At 19.7% G+C, this 25,560-nt stretch overlaps 1 protein-coding gene across 1 annotated transcript in view; it reads left to right on the top strand.

Annotated features, from left to right (window-relative positions):
* Positions 1 to 234: 234 nt before the first annotated feature.
* Positions 235 to 25,560, top strand: part of LOC122497869 (toll-like receptor 4) — a 104,957-nt gene continuing 79,631 nt past the window's right edge. The window contains exons 1-2 of the mRNA XM_043605239.1: positions 235 to 241; positions 18,066 to 18,131. The gene's annotated coding sequence lies outside the window, so the exon portion shown is untranslated. The remainder of the gene's footprint in view (positions 242 to 18,065; positions 18,132 to 25,560) is intronic.

The raw sequence follows: 25,560 nt of genomic DNA, 5'->3' as shown, positions 1-25,560 counted from the left end.
CAAATTGCAGTTTTACCTGATTTTTATAGAAATAATTAAAATTTAAAAGGTTTAACATTGAAATTATTTGAAATTTCAATAAAAAGAAATAATAAGTTTTTAAATATTTGTTTAACAAAAATTATTGATGTTTTGTATAATTTAATGTAAAAATTCCAAAAAAAAATTAGTTTATTTATAATTATAACTAATAAATTTCTTTTCTTTTTGTTTCAGGTGAGTTTCCTGACGAGTTTATTTTGTAAGTAAATATAATTATATTAAAATGTTTATAATTATATATTATAAGTAATTATAATAATTATAAGTAAATTATATAATTATTATCCAACGAGTAATTTAAAAATTCTAATTCGTTTATGTAACGAAAAATATCAGGTCCGGAATATTTTCTTTTGAAATAATAATTAATGAAGTTATGAAAGAAAATATCGGAAAATACTCATTTTGGAAAATTTCTTTTTTATTATTTATAAGTGATATATCCGATATGAATGTACTTTTTATTCTAGCAAAAAAAAGGAATATGACATTCCTTTATTTGCAAAAAATACAAGAGAGGAATTTAAAAACTTCACTCTGGTAGTTGTTCTATTAAAAATTTAAAGAAAAATACTCCCTTGAGTTTACACAAATTTTCTAAGATGTTCTTTTTTTAATTTTTTTCTTTCTCTGGTTTGTATTAAATATTCTTGCAATTATTATTATTCTTTTTTCGATATTAATAAAATTTATGCCAAACCGCGAATTTTTTCACCAAATTAAAAAAAAGTTTTATTATTTTAATTTGTTTTTAAAAAATCGCTTTTTATTTCAATTTTTATAGATATTTATACTGTTCTCTAAATTTGAATTACTTAAAAATAATTAATTTGATAGTAAAAAATCAGTCACTGATTCAAATATAGTTAGGAAATAAATTTAAAAAAAAATTATCGAAATTATAGAAATTTTGTGAAATTCAACTGAAAATAATAATTAAATTTGTTAAAGAATTTCATTAAAAACTTTTTAACAAATCGAATTTTCAAAGTATTTTAATTTAATAATTGATAAATAATTGAATTTTATAAAGAGTCACATTCAAATGTATTCATGTTTCTTAGTGCGAAGAATATTAATTAAAATTTTTATTAGTTAATTTCGAGAATGATACACGCTTAAAATTTTTTAATAAAATTGAATTTTCGCAGAGTTTCTTTGAAAATTCTAAAAAATAAGAATTTTGAAATTTTTCAATTCTATTGTTTCAAGATAATTGAATTTTTATAAACAAATAATTGACAATTTTTGAAATAATTGAAATTTCTTTGCATTTTATTGAAAATATAATATAATTAAATTCTTTTAAAGAATTTTATTTAAATTTTTTGAAAATAATCAAGGGAAGTTAGTCAACGTAATTATAATTTTATTTTTAAATTATAAAGTCCCTCTTAAAGTTTTAAATTAATTTTTTGCTTCTAAAAGTTATATTATTATTCAATAATTATAATTATTGAACTTTTCTTAAATTTTTATAATTTTAAATTTCTGAATGTTCAAATAATTGATATTTATTTATTTCTTGAGCAAATTAAATTTTTATTACTTATTAAGTACATAATTAATCATTACTGCTTATTATTTTCAAAAATTTGAATAAGATTCTTCGCAAGAATTCAATTATTATTTTTAGAAAATAACATTCTTTGGAAGAATTCAATTACTTTTATAAATAGTAAAATTCTTTGCAGAAATTCAATATTAGTTATCAATACATTTTAATAAAATTCAATTAATCAAATTTTTAATTACAATTATGAACAGACAACATTATTTTAAAAAATTGAAAAATTCTTTGTTTAATTAAATTATTTTCCAAATTTTTAATTAAAATTATTAAAAAAACATTATTTTCAAAAAATTTAAAGAAACTCGTCAAAAGAATTTAATTATTAATAAGAACACACTAATAAAAATTATTATTTAAATAATTTATGTTATAATATAATTATAATAGTTTGCTTAATTATGTTTTACAATTATCATAATAAAGAATAAATAAAAAGCAATTTTAACTACTTTTTGTAAGCACTAATTTAATTATAAACGTCCAGATAAAACAGATTGTTTAATTTGAAAAAGAAAAGCGCAGAAAAATGAATTCGTGACAAAAAAAAAATAAAAAAATAAACGAGTTTTTGTTCGAATTCAAACAAACTCTTGATATTTATTTAGAATATGGGGGAAATATTTTTTTGCACTTTATTTTTCGTGGTTTTTCCCTCTGATAATAAAACAATTCCCTATAATCGAGATGCACGAAAGCTATGTACATATAATGGGCTTTTCACGTTGACAACAGTAAAATGCATTGCACTTTGTCGTTCTGTAATGAGGTTCCATTTTTAACTCTCTATCTCTCTTTCTCTCTGTCTCTCTATCTCTCTCAAAGTTCCTATAGCTTTTCACGCGGCATTCCTACCGCCCCAACAGAAAAGGCGCAGCGTCACTTAATTATAGTCGGTTTCCTCGTTAAATTAGTAAAATTTAATTATCTCCCAAACTCTGAGAGTGTGTGTATATGTATATCTATAAGAAAGCCAAAAAATGGAGAAAAAAATTAATATTATAAAAAATATGAAAAATTAGAATATATTTTAAGGAAATTTAACCATTGGTGTTTTTCTGTCTTAAATTCTTTTCAGAGTTGCTACAAAAATTAAATTTAATTTTATTTTGACTTTTTCCTGATTTCCAGACAGAATTTTGATTATAGAAATTATGCCAATGTTGCCAATTTTTTATCTAGTTATTAAAAATCAAATTTTTTTTTAAAATTGTCATTAAGAAAAACAAAAATTTTGCACATTCTTTTATTTTCTTTTTGTCTTTTTTTCTTTTTATTTCAATTTATTTTTAACAGCATTTAACATTTTGTTAAATAATTTTCAAATTTTTTTTTTTAAATTAATAAAAGAAAATATATAAATTTGATTTGTCAGACAACATTTTTTAACAGAATGTTTATTTTTTAATAGAAAAAAATTTGCATGATCTTGATATCAGACAATCAAAATTTGTCAAAAAGGACATTTAAATTTATGTTTTTAAATTTTAATGAGATGATAATCATCTTAATTGTTGGTATGATATGTTGCTGAATAACATTCCAAGGATAGAAAATTTTATTGTAACTCTTAAATATTTTTTATTTTCGAAAACTTTTTTTTCTAATAAAGGTGAATTTTTAAAAAAATTTTGTTCTAATAAAGGTGATTTTCTAATTTTCTTTCATCTCAGTCACATTCTAAAAATTTCTTTTTCTAATAAAAGTATAATTTTCAAACTTTCTTTTTCTAACAATAATCAATAGGTATATGAGAAAAAAATATAATTTATGAAAATTTGTTAATTCTTAAAAAAAATAATTGAGATTTCGTTAAAAAATTGTAAAAAAATGTAAATTATGCAAATTTTTTAACAAATTTTTTAAATAATCTAGTTAAAAATCGTAATTAACAAACAGAAATTACATAGGGATTTTTTCCTAAAATTATTTAAAATTTTCTAAAAGAAAATGTTTTATAAATATATTAATTTTGGAAATTTTTATATAAAAATGATGCAAATTTTTTCATTTTTTCAAAGAAGAACAGATTTTTGTTGAAAAATGGAGATAATAGAAATTTTATAAAATTTTGTATTCTTTTTAAAAAAAAAAAAACTCATAATTCTGTGAACAAAATATTGTGATTGAGAAGTAGAAAATTTATGCATAATAGTTTCTATTTCCTTATCTTAATTTTTTAACAATTTTCTAACTTTTATCAAAATTATGGAACTTTACCAGATCCACTCGTACGCTATCCAACAATCAAAATTTGGGAAAAAAGATATTTAAATTAGACATTCAATTAATTTTGAAAATTGCAACTGCTTTCAACTAAATCTTTTCTAATTTTGAATTATTATTTAGCCAATTTCAGTTAACTTTACTCTATTTACAAAAATTCGGTAAATGGCACTATTTTAGTGTTACTCTCTAAATTTGAATTAGTAAAATTGTGTACTAATTCGAATTAGTGACTGACTTTTTGCAAATTTTACTAATAAATATAGTATTTTCTACTAATTTATTAGTAAAATTTACTAATTAAAATGCAAAAAGACAGTCACTAATTCGAATTAGTAAACATTTTTACTAATTCACCTAAAAAAATTTAAGATTGCCTTATTTTATTGAAATTAACATTATTTCTGAAATACTTTACACGTTTTAATGTTCTTTGATTAAAGCTGAAACTGGCACCCAGTTATCAGCACTTAATTAATTTTTAAAAAATTGTATGTTGATTTTAAACAAAAAGAATATTTAGCTGTAAAATTTAATTTTCAAAATTAATTGTGTGGGCTCTATATAATAACTGGGTGTCAGTTTCAGTTTCATGTTCTTTGATTTATTTTAAAAGTATACATAATTTTAATTAGAAATTGAAAAATTTGTTGAATGAAAATTTTCCTAAATAAAATTTTTATTATAAATAGTTATATAATTCGATGATAAGTTAAAAATTGGGTTAATTTAAAGTCAATTAAAGAAAAATTCGAAAAAAAAATTAAAATCAACTCAAAGAAAATTGTGTCAATTGAAAATCGATGAAATAAAAATTCTATCTAATGAGCTTTTTTATATAATTAAATTTCGAAATTCTTCTCAAAGTATTTTTCCTCCTGCTTCAAAGTCTATTGAGAGTTTTCATCTAAATGGAAATTATTCTTAAATCGTTTATCGCAATTTATCGTAAATATAATTTCTTTTCATAATTTTATTACCAGAAAAAGCATTTTATACAGAATAAGTTATAAAAAGACTTCGATTAATCCTATGAAACATGAAAATGAATTATTTTACAAAATGACATTAAAAATAAACACTTGAAAAAGAAGAAAGCATATACCTACATATTTATTTCTTAAAAGTTAAAAAAAGAATAATTTAATAAATTAGAGTTCTCCAGAAACTGAAGCATTGAATATGACATTATTTTAATTTAAAAAAGTCGAGTTTCTCGTATTCCGCGAAGGAACGCAGAGAGTTGGTATATAGCCGGGAGATTTTGAATATTTTAATCTCCGCAGGGGATCTAATAAGAAAAAAAAAAGTTTTTTTAAAAAAAAAAAAAAAAAAAAACGACGAAGAAAACGAAAGAGTGCTGAAGAATCACGACGGATAGTGATCACAGTAAAAGTAGCAGCAGCCATGAGTTTTTATTATTAAAGACAAAATGGAAAGTTGCTTTTTCACTGTAGTACTTGTAGAGGATGGCTAAATTTAATCGAAGTCGAGCTATTCTCTTGAGTCTTGGGGTAATATAACAACTGGGTGATCGTAACAAAGGCAAAATGGGTGGGGCAGGGGGGGGGAGAGAGAAAGGAGAGCTTCGGGAATTCCTTTCGAGAGTATTCCTACACTCCATGGTATGTCCGTAAAAGGGTTTTAAAAATACCACCCACCCCCCCCACACTAAGCAACGAAAGCCCTGGGCAGTATCGTTAGTGCAGTATTATTGAGACGGTATCTATATGGACATTGACCGAGTTTATAATCGAAACTTGCAGGGTTTACATTCTTGTTTGATTTTGCGTGTGTGAGGCCTTTAGCTGCTGACTTCAAACATCTTGTATTTTGACTAAAAGCTGCAACATAAGCTTATATATTCTCAAATGTATATATACTCTCTCGGTTTACTTCGCGGGAAAAATAATAATTATGTACCCTTGTTTCTATCGTGTGTGGGTTTTGAAATTAAAAAAAAAAAAAGAAAACATTTCTCTGGAACTGTATTATAAAATAATTTTCTTGGGATAACGTTGGTGAAGTTTATAACGTTTACAGGCCTCGGATATTATAGGTAACATTTTCGACTTTTTCGACTATTTTCAAAAAATGCGACTTTTTCGACTTTTCTTCCGAATATTGCAATAATTTTTAGTATAAAATTCAACTTATTTTCGAAATTGACAATTGAAAAGAGTTTCAATAAATATTGAAATTTTGTAAAATTTAATAAAAAATAATTTATTTTTTTAAAAGTGTTTTTAAAAAATTTTTGAAAATCAACATTTAAAGAATTTTAATTGCAAATTTTGAAAATAATTGAAATTAAATTCCTCGAAAGAATTTAATTTTTAAAACAATTTTTAATATATTTCGAATAAATTCAATTATTTTCTACAATCTTAATAAATCCTTCGAAACAATTCAATTATTTTTTATAAATGGTAAAATTCTTAGCAAGAATTCAATTATTTTTATAAATAGTAAAATTCTTTGCAGGAATTCAATTATTTTCAAAACATATCTATAATTGAATTTTTCGGAACAATTCAAATATTTTCAAATAATTGAATGAGTCGGTAAAAGTTTTTTTTTTTAATAGAAGTCCGTAAAGTCCGTAATTTGATTAAAAAAGAATGAAAAGTTCGTAAATTGTACGATATATAATTTGGAGAATTTTAGATAAATTACAAATGATTGCAGAAATTCAATTATTTTCAAAAGTATAAAAATTCTTCCCAAAAATTCAATTATGTTCAAAAATTTTTTTTAAATTCTCATCAAAATTTCAAATATTTTTAGAAATAATTAAATTCTTCTTTGAAATTCAATTATTTTCCAAAATTTTCCTCAATTCAATGATTTTCAATATATCTACTATTTTCATAAAATTTTCCAAAAGAATTTAATCATTTAAAAAAAAAATTTAATAAAATTCTATACAAACTTTTAATTATTTTCAAAAAATAATTCAAATTTCACAGGAATTTCATTATTTACAAATTTTGTTATAAATTTCTTCGCAATCATTCAATTATTTTCATAAATAATAAAAATTTTACGGGGATTCAATTATTTTCGTTAATAATGAAATTCTTTTTAGGAATTCAATTATTTTCATAAATAATAAAACTCATTGCGGAATTTCAATTATTTTAAATACAATTTTAATCGAATTTCTCGAAAAAATTCTTAAAAATTTTATTAATATTCGTCAAAAGAATAGATTATAATTGAATTTTAAAAGCATTAAAGAGTAAATTTTTAGAAATAATTGAATTTTAAAGAGGTTTCAGATTAAAATCTTTGAAAATTTGAGTTTTTCATATTTTTAACTAACAATTCTGTGGAATTAATTTTTTTTGAAAAACTTGAATTGCGGATTTTTCTTTTGAAATTATTTAAAGTTTTTATTTTCTAATATATATTTAATTGAAGAATTTACAAATAATTGAAATTTTGTAAAATTGAATTGGAAATAAATGAATTTAAAAATTCTTAAAGAACTTTTTCGAAAATTATTAAAAATAATCGATTTAAAGAAGAATTTTAGTTAAAAATTCTTGTAAATAATAATTGAATTCAATTGAATTTTGTTATAATTGAAATCTTATTCAGCTGAATTTTAAATTTTAGTCTTTTAAGTGGAAATTTTGAGTGATTAAATAAATTTTATTAGATATAGTTGAAATTTTTATTCTTTAAATGGAAAATTCATTTGATAAAATGGAAAAAATGAAAATTTTATTCGATTAAATAATTTTTATGAGATAAAGTTGAAATTTCATTCAATAAAATGAAAATTTATTATTTGATGCAATAATTGAAATTATATATTTTTTTAAATGGAACATCCATTTGTTTTAAATTCGTTTTAAATTTTAAGCCGTTTTAAATTCTACAAAATTGATATTTTGTTGAAAGAAAATTGACTTTTTATTCTTAAAATAGAAATTTTGTTAAATAATTTGAGCTTTCTTTCATTTTCATGGAAATTTTAATTGATAAAATGGAATTTTTTTATAAAGTTAAAACTGTATTCGATGAAATTAAAACTTTTAACTTCAAATGGAAAAATTCAATTAGTAAAATGGAAACTTTATTTTTTTCAAATGATAATTTTATTTGATTAAATAAATTTTATTTAATGAAATAGAAATTTTATTTTTTAAATGTAAATTTAAATCGGATAAATAAATTTTAATTTTTAAATGAGAATTTGATTCGATTAAATAAATTTTTTCGATGAAATTATGTAATTGTATTCGATGTAATTAAATAAATTTTAAATTGAACAAAATGGAATTAATTTTGTAATTTAAATTTTGATGAAAAAATTGACATTTTATTCGTTAAATAGAAATTTTGTTCAAAAAAATTGAGTCATTTTCGTATAAGTTATAATAGATAAAATGGAATTTTTTTGATATAGAATTAAAATTATATTCGATAAAATTTAAATTTTATTCTTTAAGTTGAAATTGTATTAAAAAAGAATTCAATGTTTATTCATTAAATAGCAAATTTTTTCGATTAAATTTTACGATAAAATGAAAATTGTATTCGATAAAATTGAAATTTTTTCTTTAAATACAAATTCTATTTAATAAAATTGAAAATTTCTTCAAAAAATTGAATTTTTTAATCTTTAAATGAAAATTTCAGTTGAGAAAATAAAAATTTCATCCTTCAAATTGAAATGTTTTTTCCTTCGATTAAATAATTTTTTTTTAAATTGAAACTTTTTTTCATAAAATTGTATCTGTGTTCGATAAAATTGAAACTGTATTCGATAAAATGGAAATTTTATTTGAAAGAATAACATTTTTCTTTATGAGAAAATTTAAATTTTCTTCTTTTAATGGAAATTCCATTAAAAACATTCTTTTCTTCTTTTTATTTTTTGATGTAATTTTTAATATTTTAAATGTAAATTTCACTCATTTTTTTAATAAAATTAAATTCAAAAATAGTAAAATTTACTCCGGAAATAGATAAGCATTTCTTCTCTTTTTTATTTAATTTATTATTATTATAATTATTATTGCTTATTTTTCATTATTTTTTTTTCTTTATATAATAAATAATATAATTTATATTTAGTTTATAATTTTAAAAAAAGAATATTGAAATTTAAAAAAGAATATTGTTTAAACTTTAAATAACAAATCTTTTTCATATTTATCTTAAAACTTAATAATTTAAATTTTTTAAAGTTGTTTTTGTAAATGAGCAAAATAACGAAATGTAAATGGTTTGAAAAAGATTATCTTTCAGAAAAGAGAATTTGATGCATTTATATATTATACCTCCACTCTACATTGGAGATAAACGTTACTCAAATATTTCCATAAAATTCATATTTGCTAAGCGCTTGAGATTCTTTTCTTTCGTTTAAAACTATATACATATAATACATAAATGTGATGCTTCGAAAAAGTTTTCGTTTCTTTCAAATAAATTAAAATCGAAATTTTAAAAACAAATTTTTCATTTCTCAGTATTATTTTTACTTTTTATTTTATAATAATATTAATAAATAATAGATAAATAATAAAGTATTAAATAAATTTTATTTTTTTATAAATATAAATAAATAATAAATAAATGATTAATAACAAATAAAAAAATAAATGATAATAATAATCGTAAATTAACAATAATTAATTAATATTTATATTATTATTTGTATTTATTTTTATTTAATTGCATAAATAGACAATTTGAGTATTAGTACTATTTTAAATATATTATTCTTAAAAAAATTCTCAACAGTTATTTTGATTAATTTTAATTTTTATATTAATTAAAAAAAACCTCCAGCAGTATCTGTTCTCTTCATTTTGTTTCTCGTAAATCATTATGTATACATATAGTGTTTATTTGCGTTTATGTGTTTAGTTGTGTAATTTTTTTCAGTTTTACTAAAAGGTTTCGGATATAAAAGTCAATAATTTCGTCATATTATACAGTATTTTTCTTTAAAAAGAGAAATGTTTTCCAAGTCATAAACCTTTTTCATCAAGCTTTTTCGCGTTACGACAATGAAACTTTTACTCACTTTTCTAAAGCTTTGTACAAAAAAAAAAAAAAAATCCTCAAGAATATTTTTTAACACTAAGATATAAATTTCAAAGAATAAAATCTGGTTATTTTTTAATGAATAATACGAGACGTTCTTTGCTTGAGGCATTTTTAATTACAAGACAAAAAAAAGACTTATATTTTACAAATGTTCTTTTTAAAAATGTAATCAAAAAGTAATTTAACTATTATTAAGTAATTATTATTTAATTTTAATTTTATTTTAATTAAATTTATTTATTTATAATAAATTTTTTTAACTACTAGTACTGTTACGACTACTTGTACTTGTACTAGTACTTCTACTACTAATACTACTACTTGCAGTAGTACTAGTAGTTTTAAAAAATTGTGAAAAAATTATAAAAGAATTCATAACCTGTTAATAAATAAATATATTTATTAAAAAGTAATTTATAATTGGAAACTAATAAAAAATTGATATTAAAAAAATACTAACATACTAGTAGCAGTACTAGTAGTTTAAAAAACTGACTATAAATAACTTATTTAAATAAATTATTAAATAAAACAATTATTTACTTATAATTTATTTAATTAATTTATTTATGATGGATTTTTTAAAATTACTAGTCCTGCTACTAGTACTACTACAAGTAGTACTTCTTCTAAAAAGTAGTACTAATAATAATAAAAATTGTAATACAATTAAAAAAAATAAAGTAATATTTAATTAAAAATAATAATTATTGCTATTATTATAATCATTATATTGTTATTATAATTGTTATATAATTAATATTATTGTTATCATTTTTATTATTACTATAAAAGTTTTAATAATATACGAACAAGTTTGTAAGAATTTATTTGATTGTATTTTAGTGTTTTTTATTGAATATTTGATGTTGATTATTGACTGTTATATTATTAGCACTTTTATTTATATACATTTTAGAGCAAAGTTTCTATATAATTAATCAAAATTGTTTCAATTTAAAATTAGGAAACTATAACGAAATTCAATAATCCTGTTAAATTTAGATGATTAAACCGCAGTTGAATTAAACCTATTAGCTTCAACATGAGAGAAAAGCACAAAAATATAGAACATTTTTGTTATTACTGCAATTTTTCTTTCTCTCTCTTTTTAAATCCTCATTTTCCTATTAATTTAGATTTAAAAAAGGTTTTTTATAAATTTCAATTAAAAAAATTTTTTTTCTTAATCTAAATTTAACGTTCTATATTTTTAATCTCGAGAGAGAGAGAGAGAGTAGTGAGTGTTTGTAAAAATGTTCTACAAAACAAAAATAATTGAGATTTTTAAAAATTAATTAAATTTAAAATGAAAAGTATGAATTATAAAATGAATTCAATTAAAAAAAATTGTGCAATTAGTAAAGTGAATAAATAATAGACGGGTGAAGTTGAAGACAAAAAAACAAAAAAAAAGGTATAGTTTTATTACACTGTAAATATATGTGTTTATGAATATTGTATTAAAGGTACAGAGTAAATGTATATATGTAATATGAAAAGTGATTTTTTTTTGCGCAAAAAATATGAGATGCGAAAAATTGTAATCTGAATGTAATTATTGTATAAAACTGAGCGAGCGCGCATTTTTCTTATGAAATGCGTTAAAAATGAGCTACTTTAAAATTTAAAGGTGAAATGAGCATGATAGCATCTTGTATACTAATTAGTCTCGGTGAAACTGGGCGGTGGTGTCAAACACGGGGGTTCCTAGGTTCATAATTAAGCATGATGCATGAACAGTCACGTGCTCTGTCGCTCGTCATTAGTAGGCACGTGCAAAAGGTTATCGTCTTTACATCACTGCCGTTGCAAACAAGGGTTGAAAAAGAAGAGTGAAAGAAGAAAAAATTGTGTCACTCTATTTCTAGTCAAAAAAAAAAAAAAATTGACGTGATTTTTTAAATAAATAAATTTAAATTAAATAAATAAATTACAATTTTACCTCTAAATTTACACAATATACAATAAGGTAAACTGAATTAATTATTCTGTATTTCCAATTCAATTAGTGAAATTATCAATATTGATTAATATGAATTTGTTCCAATTATAAATTCATTGACGATTTAACATTGAATTTCGTTAATGGTTTAATAAATTTTATATTAAAATAACGTAGTAAAGGTATTAATTAAATTGGAATGTAAAAGTATTTGTCAAGCATTGAATTTTAATATTAAATTAGAAGCAATTTTTATTGATTTTGTTCGCTTTGAATTTGAATTTCGCGCCAAAATAATTCCCCACGCCTCCGTTAGAGGGCAACAAAACTCTCTCACAAACGACGTGAGATGATTCTTCAATTTAATTCTCTATTGAATTTTTTATTCTAATTCAAAATTTAATTCATGACAATAGCAATATAGATTATTATTATGGATTTTTTTCAATTAATAATTTCATTCAAATTAAATAGATTTTTTTGTCATTTTACATCTTTGCAGTGTTTATTAGAAGCAATTTTTATTTATTAATTTCGCTATCTTCAAATTTATATTTTGCGCCAAAATAATTCACGAAAAAAATTGAATTTTGGAGAAGTTACAAATAATTGCGAAAATTCAATTATTTTCAAAAGTAAATTCTTCGCAGAAATTCAATTATGTTTAAAAATTTAAAAAAAAGTTCTTGTAAAAATTTTAATTTTTTTGATAAATAATAAAATTCTTCGCTGAAATTTAATTATTTTCAAAAATTTTTCTCAATTCAATTATTTAAAAAAAAAATTTAATAAAATTCTACGCAACCATTTAATTATTTTCAAAAATTTTTCTCAATTCAATTATTTAAAAAAAAAAGTTTAATAAAATTCTACGCAACCATTTAATTATTTTCATAAATAATAAAATTCATAGCAGAATTTAATAATATTTATAAATTTTTTATGAATTTCTTCATAAATCTTCGAATTATGTTCAAAAATTTTTAAAAATTCTTAAAATTTCAATTATTTTTATAAATAATAAAATTCTTCTTTGAAATTCAATTATTTTCGAAAATTTGAATAAAATTCTAGGCAAAATTTCAGTTATTTAAAAAAAATGTTTTAAAAATTCTTAAAATTTCAATTATTTTTATAAATAATAAAATTCTTCTTTGAAATTCAATTATTTTCGAAAATTTGAATAAAATTCTAGGCAAAATTTCAATTATTTAAAAAAAATGTTTTAAAAATTCTTAAAATTTTAATTATTTTCATAAATAATAAAATTCTTCTTTGAAATTCAATTATTTTCAAAAATTTGAATAAAATTCTAGGCAAAATTTCAATTATTTAAAAAAATGTTTTAAAAATTCTTAAAATTTCAATTATTTTCATAAATAATAAAATTCTTCTTTAAAATTCAATTATTTTCAAAAATTTGAATAAAATTCTAGGCAAAATTTCAATTATTTTAAAAAAATGTTTTAAAAATTCTTAAAATTTCAATTATTTTCATAAGTAATAAAATTTTTCTTTGAAATTCAATTATTTAAAAAAAAAGTTTTAAAAATTCAATTATTTTCAAAAATTTGAATAAAATTCTAGGCAAAATTTCAATTATTTTAAAAAAATGTTTTAAAAATTCTTAAAATTTCAATTATTTTCATAAGTAATAAAATTTTTCTTTGAAATTCAATTATTTAAAAAAAAAAGTTTTAAAAATTCAATTATTTTCAAAAATTTGAATAAAATTCTTGGCAAAATTTCAATTATTCAAAAAAAAAAATGTTTTAAAAATTCTTAAAATTTCAATTATTTTCATAAATAATAAAATTCTTCTTTGAAATTCAATTATTTAAAAAAAAAGTTTTAAAAATTCAATTATTTTCAAAAATTTGAATAAAATTCTTGGCAAAATTTCAATTATTCAAAAAAAAAATGTTTTAAAAATTCTTAAAATTTCAATTATTTTCATAAATAATAAAATTCTTCTTTGAAATTCAATTATTTTAAAAAATTTGAATAAAACTCTTGGCAAAATTTCAATTATTTAAAATAAAATTTTAATAAAATTCTACGAAAACATTTAAATATTTTCATAAATAATAAAAATTTCACAGGAATTCAATTATTTATAGATTTTTAATAAATTTCTTTATAATTCTTCAAATTATATAAAAATTTTTTTAAAAATTCTTGTCTAAATTTCAATTATTTTGATGAATAATAATTCTTCTCTGAAATTCAATTGTTTTCAAAAATTTTAATAAAATTCTTGTCAGAATTTTAATTATTTTAAAAACTTTTCCTCAATTCAATTATTAAAAACAATTATTTATTTCTATGCAAACATTTTTTTATTTCAATAAATAATAAAACTCATCGTAGAATTTCAACTATTTTTAATCCAATTTTAATCGAATTGCTCGAAAACTATGTAATTACTCTTAAAAATTTTATTAAAATCGTCAAAAGAATTCAGTTATTTAAAAATTCGTTGATAGAATTCTTTATAAAAATTTCATTTCTTAAATAACGTTCAATTATTCAATAAATTATTTATTTTTATATTTAAATAATTGAATTCTCGTAGAATTTTCTAATAAAAATTTATTTAAAAATGAATTTAAGTTAAAATTTTAAATAATAATTGAATATTAAAAGCATAAAAACATGAATTTTTAGAAATCATTAAATTTTGAAAAGATTTCTAATTAAAATCTTTAAAAATGTGAATTTTTCATTCTTTTAACTAACAATCATGTAGAAATAAATTGTATTTGCTTTAATTACTGAAATTATTGGTTTAAATACCATTTAATTGACTCAAATAAAAATTATTTGATTCGTGTAAATATTTAATTGATAATAGTCAAGTAATCTTTTATTTGACTCAAATAATTTTTCTTAGTATATAATTATAATATTAATAATGATAATAATAATAAAAATTATTAAATTCTATTACTCTCAGAATCTAAAAATTTTAAATTCTTTTACTAATTCAAATGATTAAAAACAATTTGAAAAGTAAAAAGGTGAATGATTATAAAAGAAAAATAGTAGAAAAGTAATAAAGTTAAAAACAATTTCAAAAAATAGAATTAAAAAGTAGAATAAAAAATAAATAAATAAAAATAAAAAGGATTTCTATTAATTTAGACATTAGAGTCAATTTATGGTTTAACAGTTTAATAATTAAAGGAAAATAAAATAACTGAAACGAAATATCCAATTATAATTTTATTCCTAATTTCCATAAAATGTTGATTGTTGATATTTTATAATAAATAAAATTTATAAAATTTAATTTAAATTCAATAAAAATACCAACCTTGCATATTGTTTAATAGATTTTTTTCTAATTTTCTTTCTTCCGTGACAGTTTTTGGTTAATTAGTAAAAAAAAAAAAAAGAAATGAAAAGAAATGTTTACTTCTTTCTCTTTTTAGTGTCAGTTCAAAAAATCTTTTTCAGTGTTTGTTTTCTAATTAGAAAACAGGAAATACTGATTTAAGTGGATTTGGAAAATAAAAACAAAAATAGTGTGTCGTGAGAATTGGACATAAATTGCGGTTCTGTCACAACTAATAGACAGGGGAAAAAAGTAAATAATTTATTTTTTTGGGAAATGTTTTGGAATGACAAGAGGAGCGCGCACGCGGTTAACCCCTCGGTTTCTATATTAAATTTCGTGTCGTCTTCAACTGACAGAATTAGAATAGAAAATATATTCTCTCTTATTTAAAATCCTGAATAATATATAAAGAAGACGTCGAAGTTTTTCCTATATAGAAAAGTTTCTAAGTTTAGTGCAGTTTAGACACTTGAAGTAAATCCCGAAATTTATATCACAAGCCTGCGTCTAACGATATGCAAATGCAAAACGCAGCGTTTAGGTCACGCAGACCTTTTATGTATATATGAAAGGTGATTAATTCTTTTTTTTTCTTTTTTTTTTTTAGTTTCTTATCGTCGAGAGCATGCCAGAAGTGACTTATAAATGTTTTACATATAGATTTTTATATGTACATGTATATGTATAAAATATGCGAGCACTTGATAAATTATGTTGTTTGAAAAATTTTTTAAATTTGTTTGCTAAATGCGTTTGCAAACGCGGAAGATTTAATGCTAAAAAATTCTGAAAGTTCTACGCTATAATTGTTGAATTTGATTTTGATAATTTTATGATAAAATTATAGTCTAGATATACGAATTATATTATATAAAAATGGCATAAATATATACAAAATTTTGGCATCACTTGTTTGTTACAAAAAGTTTCTTTTTGAAATGTAATGAAAATTTATTATTTTTTACAAAATGTAATTTTTCGTAATATACTTCTTGAAAATTACGATTATATTTAAAAACAATTTTTAAAAGTAAAAAATTAAATTCTTTCAGGTATAAAATTTATTCAAATGAAATTTGACAAAAGTCTATCAATTTTTAAATTAAAAACTTACAAAAGCGATTTTTTCAAAAGTAAATTATTTTTTAGAATTTTTCAATAACATTATTCACAACTTTAATAATTTATTTAAATATTATTATACTTTTACGTCGTTTAAAATGTTAAAAAGATTTCAAGTTAAAAAACTTTGAAAATTTCAATATTTTTTATAAAATTCCTGTTATAACGCTTCTAACATTCAATTCTTTTTCAAAATTTCAACTGCATTTTTTTTAAATCCATTCTTATTATAATTCAACGATAATTGAATTATTTAAACTCCAAATTTTTTGTAAAATTTAATTATTTTTCAAACTTTTAGTTACAATTCTTCAAAAAATACATTTAAATTTAAAAATAATTTTTTAAAGTTGAGAAATTAAATTCTTTGAAATATGAAATTTATTTTAATAAAATTTGAAAAAATTTCCTCTTTTTTCAATTTTTTAAAATTATTTTCGGGAATGCAATTAAATTCAAAATAAAGGTAATAACAATTTTTCAATAACCTAGTTTTTCTGGAATTTCTACATTAAATTATTGAAAACTTAAATAATTTTAGTTAAACAATAATATTTAAAAACTTATTGTTTAATAATTTTATTGAAATTTCAAATAATTTCAATGTAAAACCTTTTGAATTTTAATTATTTCTAAAAATTACAACTATTTAAGAATAATGTTTAAAAGTAAGAAAATATAATTCTGTGTAATACAAAATTTATTTTAATGAAATTTGAGAAAATTTTCTATTTTTTCAATTATTGCTTAAAATTATTTTCGGCAATTTAACTATTTTTCAAACATTTTAATTATGATTTTCCAAAAATCTAATTTTTTTTAGAATTTCAACATTATCTTTATTCAAAACTTCTATAATTTTTATTAAAAAGAATTTCTGAACTTATTGTTATTTATTTTAATTGAAATTTCAAATAATTTTATTGTAAAACCTTATGAGATTTGATTATTTCTAAAAATTATAACTACAATTTTTCCAAAAGTCAATTATTTTTCAGAATTTTTGAATTAAAATATTCAAAACTTTAATAATTTTTAAAGAAAAATAATATATTAATAATTTTTGTAAATAAACATTTAAATATTATTTCTTAAAATTCCTGTTATAATGTTTCTACTATTCAATTATTTTTCAAAATTTTAACAATTTAAAAAAAAAAAAAATAATACATATTTAAAAATAATTTTTTAAAGTGAGAAAATAAAATTCTTTGAAATATAAAATTTAGTTTAGTGAAATTTGAGAAAATTTCCTATTTTTTCAATGTTTTAAAATTATTTTCGTGAATTCAACTGTTTTAAAAAAATTTAAATTCGATTTTTTAAAAACCTCATTTTTTAGAATTTCTAAATAAAATTTGTCAAATTTCCTTAAAGTTTTGTTTAATATTTGAAAACTTATTGTTATTTATTTGTCAACCAAGAATTAAAATTTTTAAATAATTCCAATGTAAAACCTTTTGAAATTTAATTATTTCTGAAAATTATAATTCTGCAATTTTTTCGATTTTTGAAATATTTTCTAAAATTTGAACTGAAATTCTTTTTCAAATTAATTCTTATCAAAAAGATGTACGAGAATTTAATTATTTAAAATTTAAATATAAAAATATGCGTGATAAAATAATTGATTATTTCTAAAAATTGTAACTGTAACTTTACTCACGGATTTATTTTAATTTAAGAAAGAAAATTCTAATTGCGAATTTGAATTCAGTGACCTAAAAAATGTGGTATAATTTTTGTTGCAGGTAATTTTAACCAATGCTAATTCAAATAGACGCTCGCGCCTTCAGCAAGGAGAAAACTTGTTGCAGGTAAGTTTCACCCCAAAAGTCATGAAGCTTAATTCAAAATACAATCTGACGCCACATTTGATCAGCCATTTTGAAAATTTAATGTCACTTTCGATTCAGTGAGTCAAGAAACACATTATGTGTCGAGTTCCTAAAGCATAAAAGTCGATCATTCAGCAAAGAATTTCGACAATTATTTTTTAGTAAAAAAAAGCAAAAATTTATTTTCACTAAATTTTACAAATAAGAAAAATTAATCTCGAACGTTAACAAATTTTAATTTTAACGAAAAAAAAATTAGTTATTTATAGTTTTTTTTTCTGATAACACATTTTCATTCACTGCGAATTCCAGTATTCTATGTTGTACACGAAAATAAAAAGCCTTCCGGATAAAAATGAACGCAGTGAAATTAAAGTGGAGAATATTTTATATTTTAAATCCACAAGGTACCTTTGAATAATTTTACCAAACATATTAAAAACGTATAATTCTTTTTTTTTAATATTAAAACCAGAGAGAAAACAGATAATAAGCGAACTAAATGAGAAAATCTCAACATATTTTTTTCTTATATGAATTTAAACATATATATTAACATTCTAATTAAAAATAATAACGGGTGACAATAACAGCAAACGCATAAATTTTAATCTTAATTTTCAATTATTATTATTTAATATTATAAAATTAGTCATTAATAATTATTTAATCATTTTTATTCAATATTATTTAATATTATTCAATAATTATTCTTAATAATAATTTTTATTTAATTCCATTTAATTAAAAAATAAATGGGAAAATAATTATAAAAAACATTTTTAATTTCGAAAAGAAATTTTAAAAAGCGTCGAAAAAATAATCTCAATCCTTTTCCACCTGGTCATTAATTTTTAGTTGAAACATTATTTTCATTTAATGTTTTGATCTTATAGTTCTCATTATTTTTTTTTCGTTCACATTTTCAGTAGGAAAATATTCACGTGAATGTTTCTTCGTTATTTTTTTTTTTTTGCTTTTTTTTTATTTTAAAATAGAGAATCGAAAAAATTTTGTTATCGCAAGGGAGTACGTAGCTTAATTTTGCAGAGTTTGAGATTATTTTTGTTTCTACAATATATAGTTGTGACAGAAATGGTTGCTCTTTGTGGGAATATATGATATGGTTCAGTTGAATTAACAAAATTCTTGTTCACGCAGCAAATATGTAGTTATATTCGCAGGGAATTGTAGAAAATTCTCTCTCGCTCTCTCCCCATTTTAGAATGTCTCTGCAATAGCTTTAGCTTAAATTTTACGTTCAATACAAGAGTGAACGAAATGTTTAAATGAGAAGACGATTATTTTTTTTTATAAACGTTTTTTCCTGATTGAACTTGAAATTTATTAGTATTTATTCGGATTTTCACTTTTTTACTCTTTTATTTTTTTTTACTTTTCTTTAACTTCTTTTTTTCATTTTTTACTTTTTTGCTTCCTCATTTTCCTAATTGTTTTACTTTTTACTTTTCTACTTCTTAACTATTTGACTTTCCTAATTTTTTACTTTTTTACTTTCCTATTTTTTGACTTCACATTTTTTTATTTTTCTAATTTTTTAATTTTCTATTGCTTGACTTTAGTATTTTTTTACTTTTCTAATTTTTTACTTTCTTATTTTTTGACTTCACTACTTTTTTATTTTTCTAATTTTTTACTTTTCAACTTTTCCATTTTTTTACCATTTACTTTTCTACTTCTTTACTATTTTACTTTGTAATTTTTTTACTTTCCTAATTATGAACATTTTTACTCTTTGACTTTTTTTAATAATATATTTTTTTCACCAAGAATAAACAAAAATACCTTTTTTCTCTAACAAACAAACTTATTTGATTATTGTATACACTTTTTGCATAAAAAATTTCTCATTCGAATTGACTGATATTATTAAGAAATTATGAATTTTCTTAAAAAGTGTTATTTAGTTATGTGTATATAAAAGAGAGGAAAAACAGATGAGAGCAGCAGTTTTTCTTTTAGCAAAAGATAAACGTAATTGCTTATTTCAATTATTCATACAATTTTAGTTATTCCGTTGAATATAAAACTTTCTTATATAGTTGAATTTCCTCGTCATTTTTATTAAGAGAGCGCAGAGTTTTATATTATTCTCGAGGATATGATAAAACATTTACTTAATTTTGAATAATTAATTAATTTATTCTCTAGATTAAAAAAGAAATTATGCAATTTTCCCTTATTTTGAACATCAAAAATAAATTGTACAAATTTTAAATGCATAGAGAATTAAGTAACTACAGTTCGAAATTTTATATTTTAGTAAATAATATAATTAGGATATTTATTTATTTATTTATTTAGATGTATAAACGGGCGATAAACCCTTTACAAAGTATAAAGATGAGGACAAAAACTTGTCGTTTTTAAACATTTTTATAATTATAACCTAATATTAAATATAAATATTAATATATTAATTTATATTAATATTAGATATTAAATTAATTAAAAAAAATAAAGGGAATTTTGGGTAGAGTTTTAGAAAAAAATGAAAATTGTGGGCTTTTCTAAAAATTCAATTATGTTCAAAAATTTTTTTAATTCTCCTCCAAATTTCAATTATTTTTAAAAATAATAAAATTCTCGTCCAAATTTCAATTATTTTTAAAAATAATAAAATTCTTCTTCGAAATTCAATTATTTTCAAAAATTTGAATAAAATTCTTGGCAAAATTTCAATTATTTAAAAAAAATGTTTTAAAAATTCTTAAAATTTCAATTATTTTTATAAATAGTAAAATTCTTCTTTGAAATTCAATTATTTTCATAAATTTGAATAAAATTCTTCTAAAATTTCAATTATTATTTAAAAAAAATGTTTTAAAAATTCTTAAAATTTCAATTATTTAAAACAATAAAATTTGAATAAAATTCTTCAAAAATTTCAATTAGATAAAAAAAATGTTTTAAAAATTCTTAAAATTTTAATTATTTTCATAAATAAATAAAATTCTTCCAAAATTTTAATTATTTAAAAACAATGTTTTAAAAATTCTTAAAATTTCAATTATTTTCATAAATAATAAAACTCATCGCAAAATTTCAATTATTCATAATACAAGTTTAATTGAATTTCTCGAAAATGCAATTATTCTTAAAAGTTTTATTATAATTCATCGAAAGAATTCAATTATTCTCAAAAATTTTTATTAAAATTCGTCGAAAGAATTCAATTCATCCTTCGAAACAATACAATTATTTTTTTAAATAGTAAAATATCTGTAATAATTCAATTATTTTCAATAAAAGTTCACGAAAGAAATCAATTTTTTTCTTAATTCGTTATAAAATTTTCCAAAAAAATTCAATTATTTTCTAAAATTTTAATAAATTGAATTATGAAAAGGTTTTCAAATTAAAATCTTTGAAAATTAAAAATTTTCATACTTTTAACAAACAATTATATAAAGAATTAATTTTTTTGGAAAAGTTTATAATTGAATTATTTGAAAATTATTCAAAGTTTTTATTTTCTAATATATATTTAATATTGAAGAATTTCCGAATATGTAATTGAAATTTTGTAAAATTGAATTGAAAACAAATGGATCTGAAAATTCTTAACCAACTTTTTAAAAATTTATTAAAATTAATTTATTTAAAGAAGAATTTTAGTTAAAAATTCTAGAAAATAATAATTGAATTGAAATGATGAAAATAATTTTGATGGAGTTACAATAACAATATTCTTAATATTCTTGTAACTTCTTCATGTTTTATAATTAAATTTTTGAAAATAATTAAATTCTTTTCGAGAATTATATTAAATATTTAAAAATAATTAAATCTTTTAAAAGAATTTTAATAAAATTTTAAAGAATAATTGCATTTTTTGAAGAATTTATTTATAGTTGTATTAAAAATATTTGAAATCCTGCGAAAAATTTTATTAATTTATGAAAATAATCGAATTCTTTCAACGAATTTTAAAATAATTTTTTTTGAATAATTGAATTTGTGTGAAAAATTTTATTAATTTGTCAAAATAATCGTATTCTTACAACGAATTTTAAAAGAATTTTTTTTGAATAATTAAATTTGTGTGAAAAATTTTATTAATTTGTAAACATAATAGAATTTCTGGAAAAAATTTTACTAAAATTGTGTGAAAATTTAATTTTTTATTAAAATGTTTGAAAATAATTAGATTCTTTCGAGGAATTTAATTACTAATAAATAGTAATTTCTTCTTATTTATTGGTTAAAGTGACTAATTTAAAAGCAAAAAATCAGTCACTATTATTTACAATTTATTTATTATTGTAATTTACAATATTATTCATTTTACTATACTGAAAGGAATGAATTTTAGCCACCATTTGTTGCACTTCGTTTAGGAACGAATTTTCATGGCATCTAGACTGCAATTTATTGAATTTTATTGTATTGGTGCGAAATTCAAAAAAAGAAAAATTTTTAAATAATAAGAAGTAAATTTTTATGATTAGTTTATATTTAATTAGTATATTGATAAAAAAATAATTATGTAAATTTCTACCTGTAGGTAAATAAATATTTACTAGAAGTAATATTCACCAGAATTTATATAAAACATTAATTAAATTGTTATAATCATTTTATATTTTCCACTTTTTAAGAAAATAATGTTTGAACTAAAAATTAACGACCAGATGGGAAAGGATGATATTATTTTTTCGCCGCAAAACAAGTGGATTATCATCGTTTTTTTTCTTCTTTTTTTTTTAAATGAAGAATAAAGTATAAGGAAGGAAAGAAAAAAGAGGAAATAAAGAAAGGAAAGGGACAAAAATAATAAGAGGATGAGATAAATATTATTACTATGGTGGACCGATTTATGGAGCGCGGCTGTCACTCTGACATAGACCAAGCATTGTTTGCCACCAAGCAACGTTTTATACACAGTAGTATAAACATAAAATGGATGAACCACCAAGCTTAAAATGTGGGTGTAAAAAAGCTTACTCTTGGACAACTATTGTTGCTAATGCCTAGTCATAATGGTTTCTCGAAACACAGACAGAGAGAGTGAAGCAGCAGCAGTCAGTCACAGAGACTAATGGCACTGCTGCACTTAACGTACATATAATATATAAAAAGAAGCAGATTTCTTCATTTTTCCCCATTTCTTTTGCAAAACAAAGGGAGCTATGACAAAATTTTTAATTGATCTCGCATGTTAAGTTTAAAAATAATGACAAAACTATGCGTCATAATTAATTCGATTATACAGAATAATTCAAAAATTCTACATTACTATATATCTCTTTGAAAGAATTTTTTAAAGACAATTTCAAATTTGTTTCCCTTTTCTATATTTATTTTATAGCTTCAGCTTTCAATAAAATCGGAAAAAAGAAAAACTAAAATTGCTTCTTGCTGCTGGAAGTTTGAAATAATTGAATGGGGTCAGGGAAAATTGGATTGGATTAAAATAAGCTGTGTTATTTTGTTCCAATTGGAGCTTATTTTAATGGATGTTTTGGTATTAAGATAAGAGCTTTGTAGCGTGCTTTAATGCAAGATGATGCTGGAATTATACTAAATAGTCTTTGAATTTGTAAAATAAGTGATGGATATTATAATGATGGTCTTCATTAATTTCTCTTTGATGCAAAGTTTCTAGAAATTTGGGACATTATTTGCTGTATCAAGATTCTATAGATGAGACAGTTCTTGTGTGAATTAAGATCCGAAACATTTATAAGGAAACAAACTAAAAAAAGTGTTAATTTTAATTAAAAAGAATTAGCAACACAGAATATAAAAAAAAATATTTAACAATTTTACAAATAATAAAAAGTTTCACAGAAATTCAATTATTCAAAAAAATTCGTTGCAAGGATTCAATTATTTTCATAAATAATATAATTTTTCGCAGGATTTCAATTAATTTTAATACTTACAATTATAAATGAATTCCTCGAAAAGTGAAATTATTTTTAAAAATTGTATTAATAAAATTCTTGAATATATTTAATTTAATTTTTGAAAAAAGATCAATTATTTTCAAAATTTTTAATAAAATTTTTCGCAAAAATCCAATTTTATTCACAAATAATAGAATATTTTTTCATAGGCTATAAAAAAATTTAATTGATTCAAATAACCGATTAATTGACTATTATCAACTAAATATTTACTTGAATCAAATAATAATTATTGGAGTCAATTAAATGGTATTTGAACCAATAATTTCAGTATTTGAAGCAAATACCATTTAATTGACTCCAATCAATCATTCAATTAAATATTTAATTGATAATAGTCAATTAATCGCTTATTTGAATCAAATAAATTTTTTTTTAGTGCAGAAATTCCATTATTTTCACAAATAATACATTTTTTTCCAGGAATTCAATTATTAAAAAAAAATTCTCATAAACTTCGCTACAAGAATTCAATTATTTTGTTATAAATAATTTAATTCTTCTCAAGATTTCAATTATTTTTAATTAATTATTTTAAAAAAATGTTTAAATATTTTTTCGCAAAAAATTAAATTTTATTCACAAATAATAGAATTCTTCGCAGGAATTCAATTATTTTTACAAATAATACATTTTTTCCAGAAAATTCAATTATAAAAAAAAAATTCTCATAATATTCGTTGCAAGAATTCAATTCTTTTGATAAATAATAATTCTTCTCAAGATTTCAATTATTTTTAATATCAATTTTAAATTAATTCAGCCTCGAAAAATGTAATTATTCTTAAAAATTTTATTAAAATACTTGAAAAATATTTAATTTTTCTTGATTATTTAATATAATTCTTGAAAAGAATTCTATTATTTAAAAAAATTGTAATAACATTTTTCGCAAATAATTCAATTTTTTCCCCAAATAATAGAATTATTCGCAAGAATTCAATTATTTTTACAAATAATACATTTTTTCCAGGAATTCAATTATTAAAAAAAAATTCTCATAATCTTCGTTGCAAGAATTCAATTATTTTGATTACTTAATAATAAAAATTCTTCTCAAGATTTCAATTATTTTGAACATTTTAAATGAATTTCTTGAGGAATGCAATTATTCTGTAAAATTTTATTAATATTGTTTGAAAGAGATGAATTTTTTTCAAAAATTTTGATAAAATTCTTTATAAGAATTCAATTTTAGGAAATAATAAATAATAATAATAAACGAAAAATAAAATAATAAATAAAAATAATTAATTATTCTATTAAACATTTATTCTTCTATTTAAATAATTAATTTTTTTGTAAAGTTAAATTTCAAAAAGCTTTTACATTGAAATTATTTAAAATTTTAATTTCTGAGAGAAAAAAATTAGAATAAGTATTTAAATTTTTTTGAACAAAAATTATTCAGGTGCGATATTATATTGTTTGATGAAAATCCATAATCTTAATTATTTAAAATTGTATTTTATTTA

This window comes from Leptopilina heterotoma, unplaced genomic scaffold, assembly GCF_015476425.1.
Source record: "Leptopilina heterotoma isolate Lh14 unplaced genomic scaffold, ASM1547642v1 Lhet_10, whole genome shotgun sequence".
Lineage (NCBI taxonomy): Eukaryota > Metazoa > Arthropoda > Insecta > Hymenoptera > Figitidae > Leptopilina > Leptopilina heterotoma.
The sequence above is the reverse complement of the archived record's forward strand: the minus strand, read 5'-3'. Positions and strand labels throughout refer to the sequence as shown.